This window comes from Leuresthes tenuis, unplaced genomic scaffold (assembly GCF_036924035.1).
Source record: "Leuresthes tenuis unplaced genomic scaffold, fLeuTen1.0.hap1 SCAF_20, whole genome shotgun sequence".
NCBI classification, from domain to species: Eukaryota; Metazoa; Chordata; class Actinopteri; order Atheriniformes; family Atherinopsidae; genus Leuresthes; species Leuresthes tenuis.
In genome coordinates, this window is record NW_027325374.1 from 6,495,756 (window position 1) to 6,510,138 (window position 14,383).

General features: G+C 39.2%; 1 protein-coding gene across 1 annotated transcript in view; it reads right to left on the reverse strand.

Annotated features, from left to right (window-relative positions):
• The window catches only part of cdc42ep4b (CDC42 effector protein (Rho GTPase binding) 4b), a 319,915-nt gene that overhangs the window by 72,727 nt on the left and 232,805 nt on the right, over positions 1–14,383 (reverse strand). The window lies entirely within an intron of this gene.

Consider the following 14,383-nt stretch of genomic DNA (forward strand, 5'->3'; position numbering starts at 1 on the left):
GTTATGCTGAGGATGATCTTGACCATGCTGAGCGATGTCACGTGTATTTCTATTAAATCGATATCTCTGAAGGGTGGCGGTTAGTTGGAGGAGATTTGGAAAGGAGGGAGTAAATTAAGATGACAAAATGTGTATTTTGTGCTTAAAGCCACAAGCGTTTGACTGACATACATAAACATACATGCAACACATCATTGGTGTTTTTCACCGTCTCCACAACGAGACCTGTTTAATATTCTTAAGTAGCAGAGTAAACATTTGGCATAAGGAAACACTTGATTCAAGCAGGACGACTCAAGTCAGACACCGGATGGGAAGGGGACATGAAAGAGGCCCTTCATGAATCCAACTGGCCTCCCGGGTCAAGTTTCAAACAACCATCCCCAGCGTCCTCCACACCCAAACACACACTCTTCATGTGTACTTTCACACATTACACTTCAGATGCACAAGCAAGCACATTCACACAAAACACGCTCCACTGAAAACCATGTGAAAAGTGTCTTTCGTGTGGAGACATGTACCTCATAATGTCAGGCAATTGGTTGTTTATTGTAGAGAAGCAAGGAATTCAGGCTAATGAATGTTTTAAAGCTCTGTAAATGAGGTGAACTCTGTGGTCTCTTAAAAGACCATCAGGAAGATGGACAACTGCAACTCCTCCACAATACCACCAACATTCAGTAGCAGAAAAATGGTGTGCAGTACATCTAGTTACATTTTTTAAAACTGATTTAAATTTATGCCCGTGGAGAGGAGCTTGTTTATCCTGCTTTATTCCAATATGTCTTATTTAAGTGGCTTGAATAACAATCCACATTAAAGCTGTTAAGATAAAGATTACACATCTGAAAGTAAAGCAGCTGCAGTTTGTCAGTATGATGGAGTAACACATTCCCAAAGTTTAAGTTTTACAGACAGGGCCCAAGGACCTGTTATGGTTGATATTCACTTGTTGAAATTTTGGACAAATCGACACAATTATTCAAAATGTGAAGATCAAAATAATGAGGCCGGTCTGCCTTCATTAGCCCGTTTAAAGCCGTTCTGACTCCCACCTCTGCATGTACTGATGTCTGTTCAGAAGGTCACCTTTGGACATGCAGGGTTACCCAAGATGGTAATCTAACAGTTAAAACTTTAAGAAGTATTTTTAATGCATCTAAATGTAGTACCATAGTAAAGCAAAAAAAGTGAAAAATAAAGAAATAATTTAAGGAAATATAGAAGTGGAAAAACAGCAGTTTCTCGATTTGTGTCTATCCCCCTCTGCCTAAAACGTTGGCGAGTAGTGCAGCCAGTGCATCACTTACTGTGCCTCTACAGAAGGATAAATGCAGCCGTAGCATAGTAAAGGGGTATCCTGTGGCTTGAAAACTGATGGAAAGGACTCTCAAACATCAGTGTTTGATGAGTCAAGAATGAGAAAGAAGTTATTGTTCTGCAGCTTGTGGCAGAGTATTTCTACCCGATAATTCAGGTAGTTAATCTGATTGTGATTAGACTGCTGTCTTGGGTGAGTCCAAGAGAAATCCCTGTTGAAGTTCTCTGAGTCATAACTCACGTTGGCAGCAGAGTCCTGGGAGGAATTCCACTCCATCTGAGGGCAGTCTGAATAGGGAGGTGCATGGGCCCTCACGTTTGTTCACTCCCTCTTTACATGTCCGATGCAGGGTATTTTGTAGGTGGCAGAAGCTTGTGGATGCATTTGCTCCCTCTCGGCACTCTGACTGTTGAGCTGCAGAGGCCTGGGGGTGATTTTATACCAAGTGAACATCCTCTGGGTGAGAGGTCACAGATGAAGCAGAGGGCTGGGGCTGGTAGATATTTACCAGGGCCGTGGGTTGCAGCCTCTGGCTCGATAGGGGGTTCCTTTTTTATTCTTCATTGCCACTGTCATAAGGGAGGGTAGTGACTCTCAGGCTGATTTACCTGAACCTCTGCATCCAACATGTCGCTCCACAGAGGTTTACTAGAAGATGTGGACTAATTCATTGTCTTGGTTGTTTTTTCGTTTTTCAGTGTTGTTGATCAGGAAATGTGAAAGTGATTTGAGTTGATTTTTCAAGGAGCTTCGCAACTGTGATTTATCTCTGAAATATTCCCAGAAGTATATCAAAGAGACTGGCTGCTCAAACTATACAAACTGGAATGATGTTACACGCAATGATGTCATCTGCTCGACTGATGTCAGCGTTCTGTCTCCTGTTTGGGACTCAGATTCTATCTCGGGACTTTTTTTTGTGTGTACCTGTCACTGACATGTCAGGCGTTATAAATGCATAGATTTAAAATTATACAAATGTTAGAAAATTACTCTCTCTTTAAGTTTCATGTGAAAGACATTCACAGAGCCCCACTTGTGATGGAAAAAAATCTATTTCAAACACATTTCACAAATGTTGGAATGCCTTTTAGAATTAGAAATGCAATGATCTGCAAATCCAAGATAACATGCACATAAAGCAAATCATCTGTGTGGTATCACAGCAACTTAATGATCCTTAACATTATATGTTTTATAATATATTATAAGCTTTCTGCACATCTCAACTGAGATGTTGGATCTTCTTCTACAAAGATCTACAGGTTTGCAGGTTACTATCTGTGTGTCTGTGGTTCCCACCACAGTTTCTGAGTGGAATTCAATGATGGATTTATGAATGTTGATATTCTTAACCACTTTAAATGGATGTTTCATTTCCCTTGCCATTGTTTTGCTGGAGTGTCTATTGCTGCCAGTTCTTTTTTTCTGTAGGCTATCAGGTGTTTTCTTCCAGTATTGATTTCCATAGCAAAATACTGTCAGTAGAGTGCAGGGACTCAAGATTACAAGCACTCAGCATTGATTTTCAGCCTAGTCCTTACCGAGATTTCTCTGGCTTATTTTTTCTTTAATGTGAAATATACCTATTGAAATTACCACTATTATTTGAAAAAATCCACAAAGGTGAAGGTTATTCTCATCACATTCATGTTTACTCAGACTCACCTTTCTGTTTTTCACATTTATTGATATGAATCCCAGTCAGATGATACTTTGAATGGCATTAAACTTTTGTGGGATAAAATTACATCCTTTTCATCAAGCATGGTCCAGTGGATTCTATGCTAAAGGAGTCACTGAATCTTTTAATTCAACCAGCTCTGATCATGGCTTCCATTTACATACTATTGGGTCATTTCATACAGTCAGGAAGGTTCCTAAACAAAAATAAACACAATTCAAACAGATCCAGGCTGTCCTGGGGGTTCTAGATGTTTTTTCAAAAGACAAAGTCAGCACAATGAGTTTTGCACGATAAGTCAGATGCTTAGGTGGAGATTAAAATAGCTGCATTAATGTAAAGACAGTGATAACACATTTTGCTCACACATGCAGTTTTTTCATCAATGCAGAATTTAATCTGCTATTAAGATTTTTCAGGTCCTCACTAGGTGTATCAGTCTTGGAAAGCTGGTTGATGTCTGAGCTCGATTTCCCCTGGCATTACTTGTCTTAGCTGTCCAGGACAGCTGCACAGAGATGGTGTAAAGCTGGTAAATGAAATGCCTGTTGCTAGTAAAGTTGAGTGGATACACACATGTTTAAAATCCTGCATATCCCCAGCTTATGAGAATTTGTTTACTGGAATTTTGCCTCCCGTCACTGTGACGCTATCGGGATTCAGAACACTGAGCATAAAGCCTCACAGAGCTGCCGACTCAGAAGCCAATCACTGGAAATCACCATATTCTAAGTATGGTCTGCAGTAAAATGCAATGTGTAGTTACTAAACTGACAAGCATAATGTTGTTTATTCGTTTGTCAGTTTGAATCTACTCCAGATTCATTCCATAAAAGTGTTTCTTTCGGTCATATTTTTCAGGTCATTCCCACCACTGTAGGAATATGGAAGAGATTTGTATCTTTTTTAGCCAACCGAGCTGCTGTAAGTGCTTGAAGGTATTCCACTGAAGATCTGGAGTCTGGTGAGATGAGTGTGGGGCTGCTCTGCCATTCGTTACAACAGAACAGAAAAAAAAAAAGGAAGGAAAAGGAAGGAGCGCAACATGAAGGTTGAGGCACTTGTACTCTCAGCTGTAGTGCGAGCTCTCCCTCAGCAGCACGCGCTGAGCAGATAATTCCCTTTATGCAAATGTTTTTGGTTGAAAAGAAATTATTGATCATAGATCAGAGAATTGTGGCACCATGCAGGAAATACAGAGAAGCAGTAAGGAGGCTGGGGCAGGTTTAAATGAGAAATGCAAAATGAATTATGCAAGTCTCTTGCACATCCACCTTTTCCTCATTATGTGGAACCATCTGAGTGGTAATTAAATTCATGCACTGATAGGATTCCCTCGTTTTCTGCCACCATGCTTTTCTTATGTACTTTGTCATCCTGGCACTTTTTAAAAAGGGAGGGGGAGTTATATTGGAGCGCCGGAGTGCATGATATTTTTTACTGTATTCTCTCTTTACTGTTAAAATAAAATTTCCTAAAAAGAGTTCTTTCATATAGCAGTCGGTGGTTATACTCTTTTTTGAAACACAGGCAGATTACAAAAAGAAAATGGAATTCCAACCAATGAATCACATGTGAGGTGACTTGCTATGATGTGTTCCTGTTGGAGAAGTGACAAGCAGACCACCACCACAGTACAGACAGCTGGGACTGTAACTGTAATGTGTGGAACAGCTTTGTCCCTGCAGATAAGACACACATCGTGGAACGTTCCATATTTCCTACGTTATGGGACCACTTAGGCCACAGCTGCCAAGACTCTGTCATACAACCAGCCATGCACGCTGACCGGCAGTCAGGAAGGTCCTCCTCTGGCCTTGATGCTATCACATGGTGTGTAGAAGTAGCTGGCTTCCACTAAGAAAATAACATTTTCTCATCGAAAAAGAAAGTGGTCATGGTCATTATAGAAGATGTTTGACGTATAGATATAAAAGGTTAAACAGACTAAGGGTTTAAGCCAATTTGTAAGGCAGCAAGAGTGTTAATGTCAGTCTATGTTGTTCTGAAAAAAGAATATATATTATAATAAGGCAAGAGTGCAGAACTCTTTAAGACAATCTAGAGAATTGTATTATGTATCTGAATGTAAGATATGGTTTATGTTATACATTTTCGTGACAATGAGAGCAGATGCTGACCTTTTTTATGGTTAAACAAAAACACAAACAGAAAGTAAACCGCCTCTGCTTCCATAAGAATCCAGAGAAGGACCAAAGTGGAGATGTTTGGTCATGATGCATCACACCACATTTGGAGAAAACCAAACACAGCATTTCAGCACAAACACCTCATGTAATGGAGGGCTGATGATTTTGGCCACAGGACCTGGACACCTTGCATTCATTGAGTTGACCATGAACTTCTCTGCATACCAAAGTGTTCTGGAATCAAATATGAGGCTTTCTGTCTTAGAGCTTAAGCTTGGGTGAGATTGGGATATACAACAGGACAATGATCTCAAGAAAATAAACACAAATAAACATAAATCAAGATGTTGCAGCAGTCCAGTCAAAGTCCAGACCGCAACCTGATTTAAATGCTGTTGTGGGATCTTAATGGAGCTGTGCATAAACAAATACCTGCAAACCTCAATGAAATGAAACAAACTTGTGAAGAGTGGATCAAAATTCCTCCACAACGAGTCCTGAAAATGATTACTTAAGTTTCTGCTGCTAAAAGTGTTTCTACGCTATATTGAATTTTGTGGTGTACATAGTAATCCTTTACTTCATTTTTCCACACATTGCTTCTGCATTTTGGCTTAGATTTTGTTAGAAATGTATTGACATAGTGCCATTTATCATGTGCTGCTGTTCATCTGAGGTTTAATCTACCTCATTTTAAGCCCTGGTAAGAACCAGATGTTTTCTTTTTCCTTTCTTGATATATAAAACCTTTAAACATACAAATTAAGCCAAACATACTTTAATTTTGAGGTGAAAATAATTATCATTTGAAAATACAAGCACTGTTGACCTTTCCGTTGTCTGTGTTTTTCCCATTGATTCAGAGACTCCTATGCGCACAGACCAAGCTGCAAATCTGCAGCTGATAAAGAAATTGCCTTAAAACCCAACATTATTTCAGCAGGGAGTATAAGGCAGTCCATTTAGCAAACTGACTCCTTCAGGAGCCTGTGGTCTTGCAATATCCTTGCCTCCCCCGTGTACTCCACTGCTGCGAGATACACACAAAGCAGCAAACTGATCCTGTGAAGACGGGCGTGGATTTATGATGCGGAGTCAAGTGCGACTGAACAAGGCCTTTTTCCCATCTGGGATGGGAGCCGCTGCTGCACTGAGATTTATGATGAGGATGACACAGTTGATTACTAGTGGTTACTGAGGAGAATTGGACATAGACCAGCTTCAGAGATGTTTAGCGTTTCTGTTTATGAAAGGGCAAATGGAGCAGCAGTAGCCCAGATTTGTTGGTGGTCTTCATCTGACTTCATCTTCATCAAATCTCCACGACCTTCAGCAGTTGTCATGGACAGACGGACATGAGGAAAGTTGTTGTGGTGAGTGCATTAAAGGTATTTGGAAAAAGGGGGAGGGAAATGTACGAATAAATAAATAACACACCCAGACTAATGGAAAAAACACATTGACTGTCTCTGCATGTGAAGAAATGTGGAGACTCCGCTGTGACCCCATAAACCGCATACACTATGGACTTCTCCTTATTCCTCTTGACAAATTTGTGGGCTCGGCATTGCACTGTGGCCAAAATCCTGGACTTTGAGAGTTCAGCCAAACCAAGTAATGGCTGTACAATGGCTGAGGAGTTGTTATGACCCCCTTGACCCTGTCTGGAGCAGGCTTCTGGATTGTGGAATCACCTAGTCCGACATGAAGTGGCTCTTTGCAAACAAGATAATAAAATTTAATGAAAGAAATGTTTTCATTCTCACCAGCTCCATAAATCTGCATATGCTGAAGTCAGAGAGAAAACAGTGTATAAGGAAAGTCTAACTTTTGTCTATATTCCTTGAGCTCAAATGAAATGAATACAGTAAGATTGAATCTAGATGCAGTACTAGTAAAAACACACCCTGAGTCTTGAGCATTATCAAAGGGCACTCTGTTTCTCAACTTAATTATAAACATGGGTAACACATCTCTTTTTTTGAAAGTCTAATGTTAGGGGAACATAGTCTATGTATGTCAGGAAAGACAAAGGACAGACACATACCGGTACATTGCTTGACATCAACTTGGAATAAGTGTGGTTTTCTCACTAACCACTTGCCTCTCCCAAAGCCTACTTTTAGGCCTTTGGGAGGCATAGAGTCCATTCCATGGTTCCCATTCCTCTGAGCTGCTTGGATGAGATTTTTAGGAAAGGGGGGGGGCACTCTGTGTGATTGATGAGCCATGGCCAATTAGAAGCTTATTCATGGAGGCCAACAAAGACACCCATGATCTCAGATATAAAGACTGGTAAACATGGGGCTTGAGAATACCTGTTGTCTGTGGAAAGAGGAAAGGCATCCAGGGAGCAGCTGTGGTGGACAGCAGTTCTTCCCTGGAGATTTTGGATGCCTCACTGACTCAAAATACATTTTAAAACAAGTCAGCAAGCATTTTAATACAGAAAAAGAGTCGGTCCCAGAGGGAAATTCCATGGGTGATGTAAGAATTCTATCATGGTGCCATCCCAGTGGTGAGTGACTGCTCCGTCGGTGTGGTTGACAAGCAGCGGGGCGCCAGCCAGGGGCTCGTTAGACAAACTATGACAACAAAAAGTTGCCCTTGAAAATCAATTTAAGCAGGAGAGTGTCTCTGCATCTGTTTCTGCTTGGAGTTATGCAGCACTGTCTGCCTCCCCCTGTATTTTTTTAGAGGGTCTGACTCCGCTGCCATTCAGTTGGTCATCCCTGTGGGATTAGTGATGGCACAAAAACCTCTGGGACAGTGCTTGTAAATCAGAACAGATGAACTGAGGTGATGACAGGTCCAGGAGGCCTATGTTATTTGACTAGACCATTTACTGCGGCTTCCTGGGAGGAGAGTGTTTCATTATAGGCAGTTAGTCTGACCCCCTGTGTGAAGCATGTAAAACAAGAATGAAAATTGATTTAGCCATTTTGTGAAGGGCAGCAGGCTATGTGCAAGGAGGCCGCCCTTATTAACATCCATTAATGTCCATTCAGCAATTTGTTTACACGACTGGGGGGGCATGCTACCATCAACTGATTCAGCATATCAGCTTTTCACCACTGAGCTCCATGTTCGTGTGTTTTAAAGAGAAAGCTGAGTAAATTCCTGGACCCTTTAAATTACTAAAGAGACCCCTATTTTCTCTTGCCACTTTAACGTCACAGTAAACTAGACAGCCAGATATCCTAATACTGTGTAAGCCCATCAGTCTTACTAACAAATGCTTTCCACTAGAATGTTTTGTGCTTGCCTAGTGTGAAAGTAAATCAATGGTATTTTCAAGCATTTGACTGTGATACCAAAACAATATTTTAGGCAATCAATTCCTTTTTTTTTAATGCAGAAAAAAGAGGCCCTTTTGTCATATATGAGCAAACAACACATTGTATAAAAGAAGTGAATGTAGCTGCCATGGCTTTACCCACAGCCATTTTGAACCCTGAAATTTAGCATTTGGCCATCACCATTTTCTTTGGGGGTCTGCAATGACCATGTTTGCATAAGAGGGTGGGGCTGGGGAGTTTGACTTGCAACCGGATTGCAAAAAAAATAACCGTATGGGTTGTTTGCTCAAACAGGTATTATGAACTACAGCATATTAACATTTGAAAATAATGTGACCTCCAGCTGTTGTGTGAGCAGATGGTAGCAAAATGTAATACTGACGTGTTACTAAGGCAACCTCCAAAATGGTGTGCTGTCAGCTGATGTTAAAGTTGTGTTTACCAGGACCTTGTTGCTTATTTCTAATCGTTCATAATGTAGCTTATTCATATTCAAACACTTATTAAAGTTTGCTTTTGACATCTTATAAAACACATCAAGAAATCTAAGATCATTTTAATTTCAGAATAAAGATAAACAACCTGCAAATGCAGGCACTGGAGAGTGTATTTATTCAGATAAACCACCACCCTATACGGTTGTATGGGTTCAGGACATACAGTCTAGAGGTCTTACTTTATTATTTTCTTTTCTTTTAGATATAGTTTACTACTACTCCAAATATACAAAATGCCAAGTCTTTTAGGAACTCGAGTCTGCATTGTGATAACAATTATAGCAGACAGTGAAGCAGAGTGAATGTTTCTTTTAAAAAGATAATGTTCCCTGTCTGACATCAGCCTGCTTTTACTCTGATAAACTATATAATCACCAAGACAATACAAGCCTTCATTGCTTTCGTTTCCTTGTTGCCCTCTGGAGAGGTTGTTTACAGCCATTTAAATTTTTTCAAGATGCAGTGAAAGCAGTGTGATAAAAGGCCCTCATATTGAGACCACTATCAGAGGAAGAATAACCGTAAAGATCTTTTCAAAGATCTTTGGGGTTGAACAGACCCCAAAAACTCCTCCTATTGCTTCTGAGTTATTCTACTTTGTTTTGCCCATCTGTTGTCCAGGTCCAGTCTTTTGGTTTACCTTATGGACAGAAGGCATTCAAGTCGTGTTTGGCTTTGTCTTCACTCACTGGGGTTTACCATGCAATTATCTAAACAAGTGGAGCTTCCTGACTTCAGGAGAAAGCTCACTAAATCCCATAAAAAGGCTTCTGTCACCATTTCACTAGAAACTCTCAATAACAAATAGATATAAACTGAAGAAACCACAATTATGTAGTCTCAGTGCATTAGCCCAAGCAGCCAGACTAATGGTCAGGCAGTCAGTATAGCAGAGATGGATCCTTGGAATCTATTCCCAAAGCCAATCCAATTTATACTCACTGGCAAGGGATAAACTATAACCTGATGCAATAAATAAATATTATTTCACTGAAGTCCAGAGTGCAAACAGCGGCTGCCTACTCTTCAATGGGTATGTTTATTAATGTTAGTTGATGATTCTGTGAAGGATGTCAGTCATCAGTTGTGGGATTCAGCTGATTGCTACAAAAAAGATTATGGTTTGACTCAGTGCCCCTAAAAGCCTTCAACTTGGTAGGTTTGGCTGCTCCGAGGCTGCATTCCTCCAGCCTAGGAGAAACAAAATGAGCAGAACATGGAAAACCGTGCTTCAATAGCGGTATCCAGAAATAAATGATATGGTGTAAAACCAAGCAATAAACCTCCCTTTCAACCGTTGACCAAGTGTAAAGAGATTGACCGGGTCAGTGTGGAATGAAATCTTGTAGGACAGAACATAATGGTAATTCCATGCAATAAAAGGTGCTCTTATGCCAGATCTGGAATGGCCTTGTGAGTATTGCTGCCATTCATCAGCCTCCGCATCTTGATAGTGATGAAGATTACACCATGTATTCTTAGTGGTGAAGTAGTAGGAGCTTGTGGTAGATTGGATTGAATGAGCTTGTAGTAGAGGGGATTGAAAGGCTTTCACACTGCACGCAAGGGGACGTTTCGAGCAAATAGCTCTGCATCAGACTGGCTCAGAATATCACCTTGGTGCAATTAAGAAGCAACGAGAGGAGCCCCGAATCGTGCCTTTTATGTATTTTTATTTTTCACGGTCTATAAATGTTTTGGCTCAGCGCCTGTAGCCTCATTTGGCGTGGATGTGCATGTTTTGCTTAAAGTTTGAATAAGATGAACCTTGAAAAATGTTTGCACATCTTGTATTACAGAGGGATGAGTTTGCAGATGACACACATGATTGTAAAGGATAATTCCATCAGGTTCATTCATAAAAACGATACATCAACATTATCTAATAGTTAGTAAATAATAACCCAGCCTCGGGCAGTGCATGAAGACAGCAACATTAGATCGCCTTAAATTCTAATCTGTTGCTACACTATAGGACATTTTTTCCCCCATTATGATGAATAACAAAAAACCGAATGGCCAAATAGATTGACTATACTTATGAGTATTTAATAGATAGGTAATTTCTCTTGAAACTATAGTAACAAGCTGTTTGAGAAAAGAAAATCTTACAAACAAACTGGATAAGACATGATTTTTTTGTGTTAAAAATCAGTTTCTCCATCGTGTTTAATTTTGGAAGTGGCCCGCATTGCCTGAAATGATGATTGCTTTCATGATGAATTAGTGCAGTTTGTGTAATAAAACATTCACATTGAATAAACAAGAGCAGACGCACAGTGTGACACTTAATGACAGCAGCTTTCTTTAAAGAATCCAATCTACTTCGGCAATAATTTCAATAATGTGGCAATCAGATCTGATTGGCCACACTGCTGGCATTTCCAGCAGAGAAGAAACCAAATAAGAGGAAAATAATAAGTGGTGAAACAAGGACACACAAAAAAAGTATTTTTTTAACCAGCTGCAGAGTTGGTCTTGTGCAGGTAGACACTTTGAACTAATTTATTGTAGCTTGAAAACAACGTGGATTCACTGTGGCTATGTCCTATATAGGGCTGCCACAAATGATTATTTTAATAGTCGACTAATCACCGATTATTTTTTTCGATTAGTCGACTAATCAGATCATACGTAAATTGAATGTAAAACATACAGCTTATTGCACCAGGATGCAGCTGCTCTTATATAACCATCATTATCTTTCAGCTTGGAGTGTTCAAGGTATATGCTTACTAAAAAAAAAGACAATTAATATCATTGTTCATGAACTCTTTCATGAAATATGCAGCTTGATGCAACAAACAATTATTTAACTGAAAAATAAATTCTTAAGGTTTTTTAAAATTTTCTTTTCTTCATTTGTCTCTGGCATCAAAGATAGCTGCATTTAAATCAAATGAGGTAGGCACCTGAAACTAAGGAATTATTCACAAAAAGTTTTGGTCTTGCTGACTCAAATATAACACCAACATGTTCAGAATGGACTCAGTCAGGACATTTTCTTGCTGAGATGTGCATGTAGCTAGCTTTGTAACAAAGCCATCCATTGAAGATGAACATACTTTTTTAACACTGAAATGTAACGTTAGAAAACATTAGTGTTCCTATTCAAACACATCACTGTTATAACGTTACAGAAAGCACATGAAATATGTGTGCTAAGACTAATTAATCAAATCGTCATCGCTAATGTTAACGTTTACAGCTATCAATATGAGTAAGTAGCAAGTTAACTCTCTGTTTGCGCTAATTTTAGCAGCTAACTAGCCAGTTAGCTTACCAAGATGACAGTCCCTCTTAACAATCAGCCACAACAACATGCTTCCTTTTCAGGTGCTCATGCATCGTCGTGTGCTGCCGTGGAAGGCAAGTTCTGCCTTGCAGATATTGCATTGCACACATTTCTCTTTAGTTTTCCTAAAATGCTACCACACTTTTGAGCTCCGTTGCCGGGTAGCCATTATACCAGAGGCCCTCTGGTTTAACTTCCTGTGACATAACGGCTGACCCCGGTTACCACTACAGCGCAAGGAAAGCCAGACACAGCAGTGGAAGGTGCCGCAGCAGTGATTTTAATAGTCATCATAATCGTGACTAGTCGACTAATCGTGGCAGCCCTAGTCCTATGTCAAGTGGCTCAATGAGCCATGACAGTATGGGCTTCCTGTTTGTGACATGTTAAATCTTTATATATGTAAAATGACCTGAACGAGAAGATTTTTTCTACACTGTGTTACACAGGGCCTGAAAAAACTAAACCAAACTTGACACAATACCAATTTAACATAGTCATATTTTGAATAATTACAAATATTTTCATTATGAGTTCAGTCCACATAAACCATTAGTTTATGTAAAATGTCATCTTGGAGTGCTTTGAAAAATTAATCAGAAACGCAGTCTGGCAAAATGACAGATACACATCAGTCACAGGAATTGTTCTTATTGATGGCCTGATTTTTTTTATTTAAGCACCTTTTTCCCCAAAAGCTTTATTTAACTCTTAAACATGTGCTAACAAAACCAACAGCACCTTGATCATACAGGACATTATAAAAACTTTAAACATGTATAAGTGTCATCAAAGTGCCAGAAGATAATAAGGAGGTTAAACAAAAGAGAAAAATAATAACAATAATGAGTAAGGGTGAAAAATAAAAGATTAAAGTGTGAGCACAAAGAAAATGTACCAGTGGTGTAGGATCTTAAAGGCTGCCTCCTTCATTTAAGAAATACTTGTGGCAGAGATCAGATTTTAATCCAAGATAATTTGTAAACATGCTTGTTCTAAATAAAGATCATTGGTGGTATAGCGAATTTTTTTCAGATATTGTGGTTATTTATGCCCTTGGGTGAGCCTAAACCACCTGTCTTACTGTTTCCTCAAAAGGTGTGACATCATGTTCGGATATTGACCAGGAGGTTTTGAAAAACATACAGACCTGAGAAAGAAATGGCATCAAAAACAATGGCATACTAAAGATTTAGAACAACTTTCTGATAATTAATTAAAAATCCATTGGTATTAAATTGTCGGAATTAATGTCATATTTCCACCAACATCTTAGTTAATAGTCACCCGCGGTACCAAAGTGTGAAACGTCAGGGCTTTATGTAAGTGAGGTTTACAGAAAACAAAAAGAAAACTCTTTTGAAACTCAGGGACAGCCTTGACGCACTCCCTCTTGTCCTCACCATCCATAGAATACCTTATAAATGCTTTCCAAGGCAAACTGTTCCTCCACAAGCCGTATTCATTACACCTCATGATTACATGTGCCACACTTTCAGGAACATTACAAAGATAATATTTTTCTGATTTACATTCAGCTTTGAAATAAAGGGTTGAATTTAACCCAGTGTGCCCTAAATGTAATTGAAAGAAACCCCCACTTTCTCTCCTCTGCATTTTCATAAGTGTTTTCATATTAGCCTACTGCTATATGTATGCTGTAAAGATGCCTACCTTCAGTATCTGTGTTCCTTCTCTTTGGCCATACTTTCTAAATGTCATCCTTATAAATGTTTTGGTCTGAACTTTTCCATTGGTAACTTTTACTGTTACCATCTTAGAATTGACCCAAACATGTATGACAATCCAACAGAAATTAACCTCAAATCCAGTTTTTTGAAGCTTCAGTTATATTGTGTACATTTCCATCTGTTAATAATCACTTAAAGATGCTTTTGAGGTAAAGCTATTTAAAGCAGTGACAAAATCAGAGCAAATGACAACTCTGCCATCCTGCACCTCTTAAATCCATTGTAACTCTAAAATTATAGCAATTATTTCTGCTGTGTGCAGCCTACAAATAATCTATCAACTATTCTCCATGTGGTTAAATAAAATGTACTAATATATGTATCCTATATGTTCCCTCTCCGGATATTTAGACCCATCAGAAACTATGTACATATATTTGTAA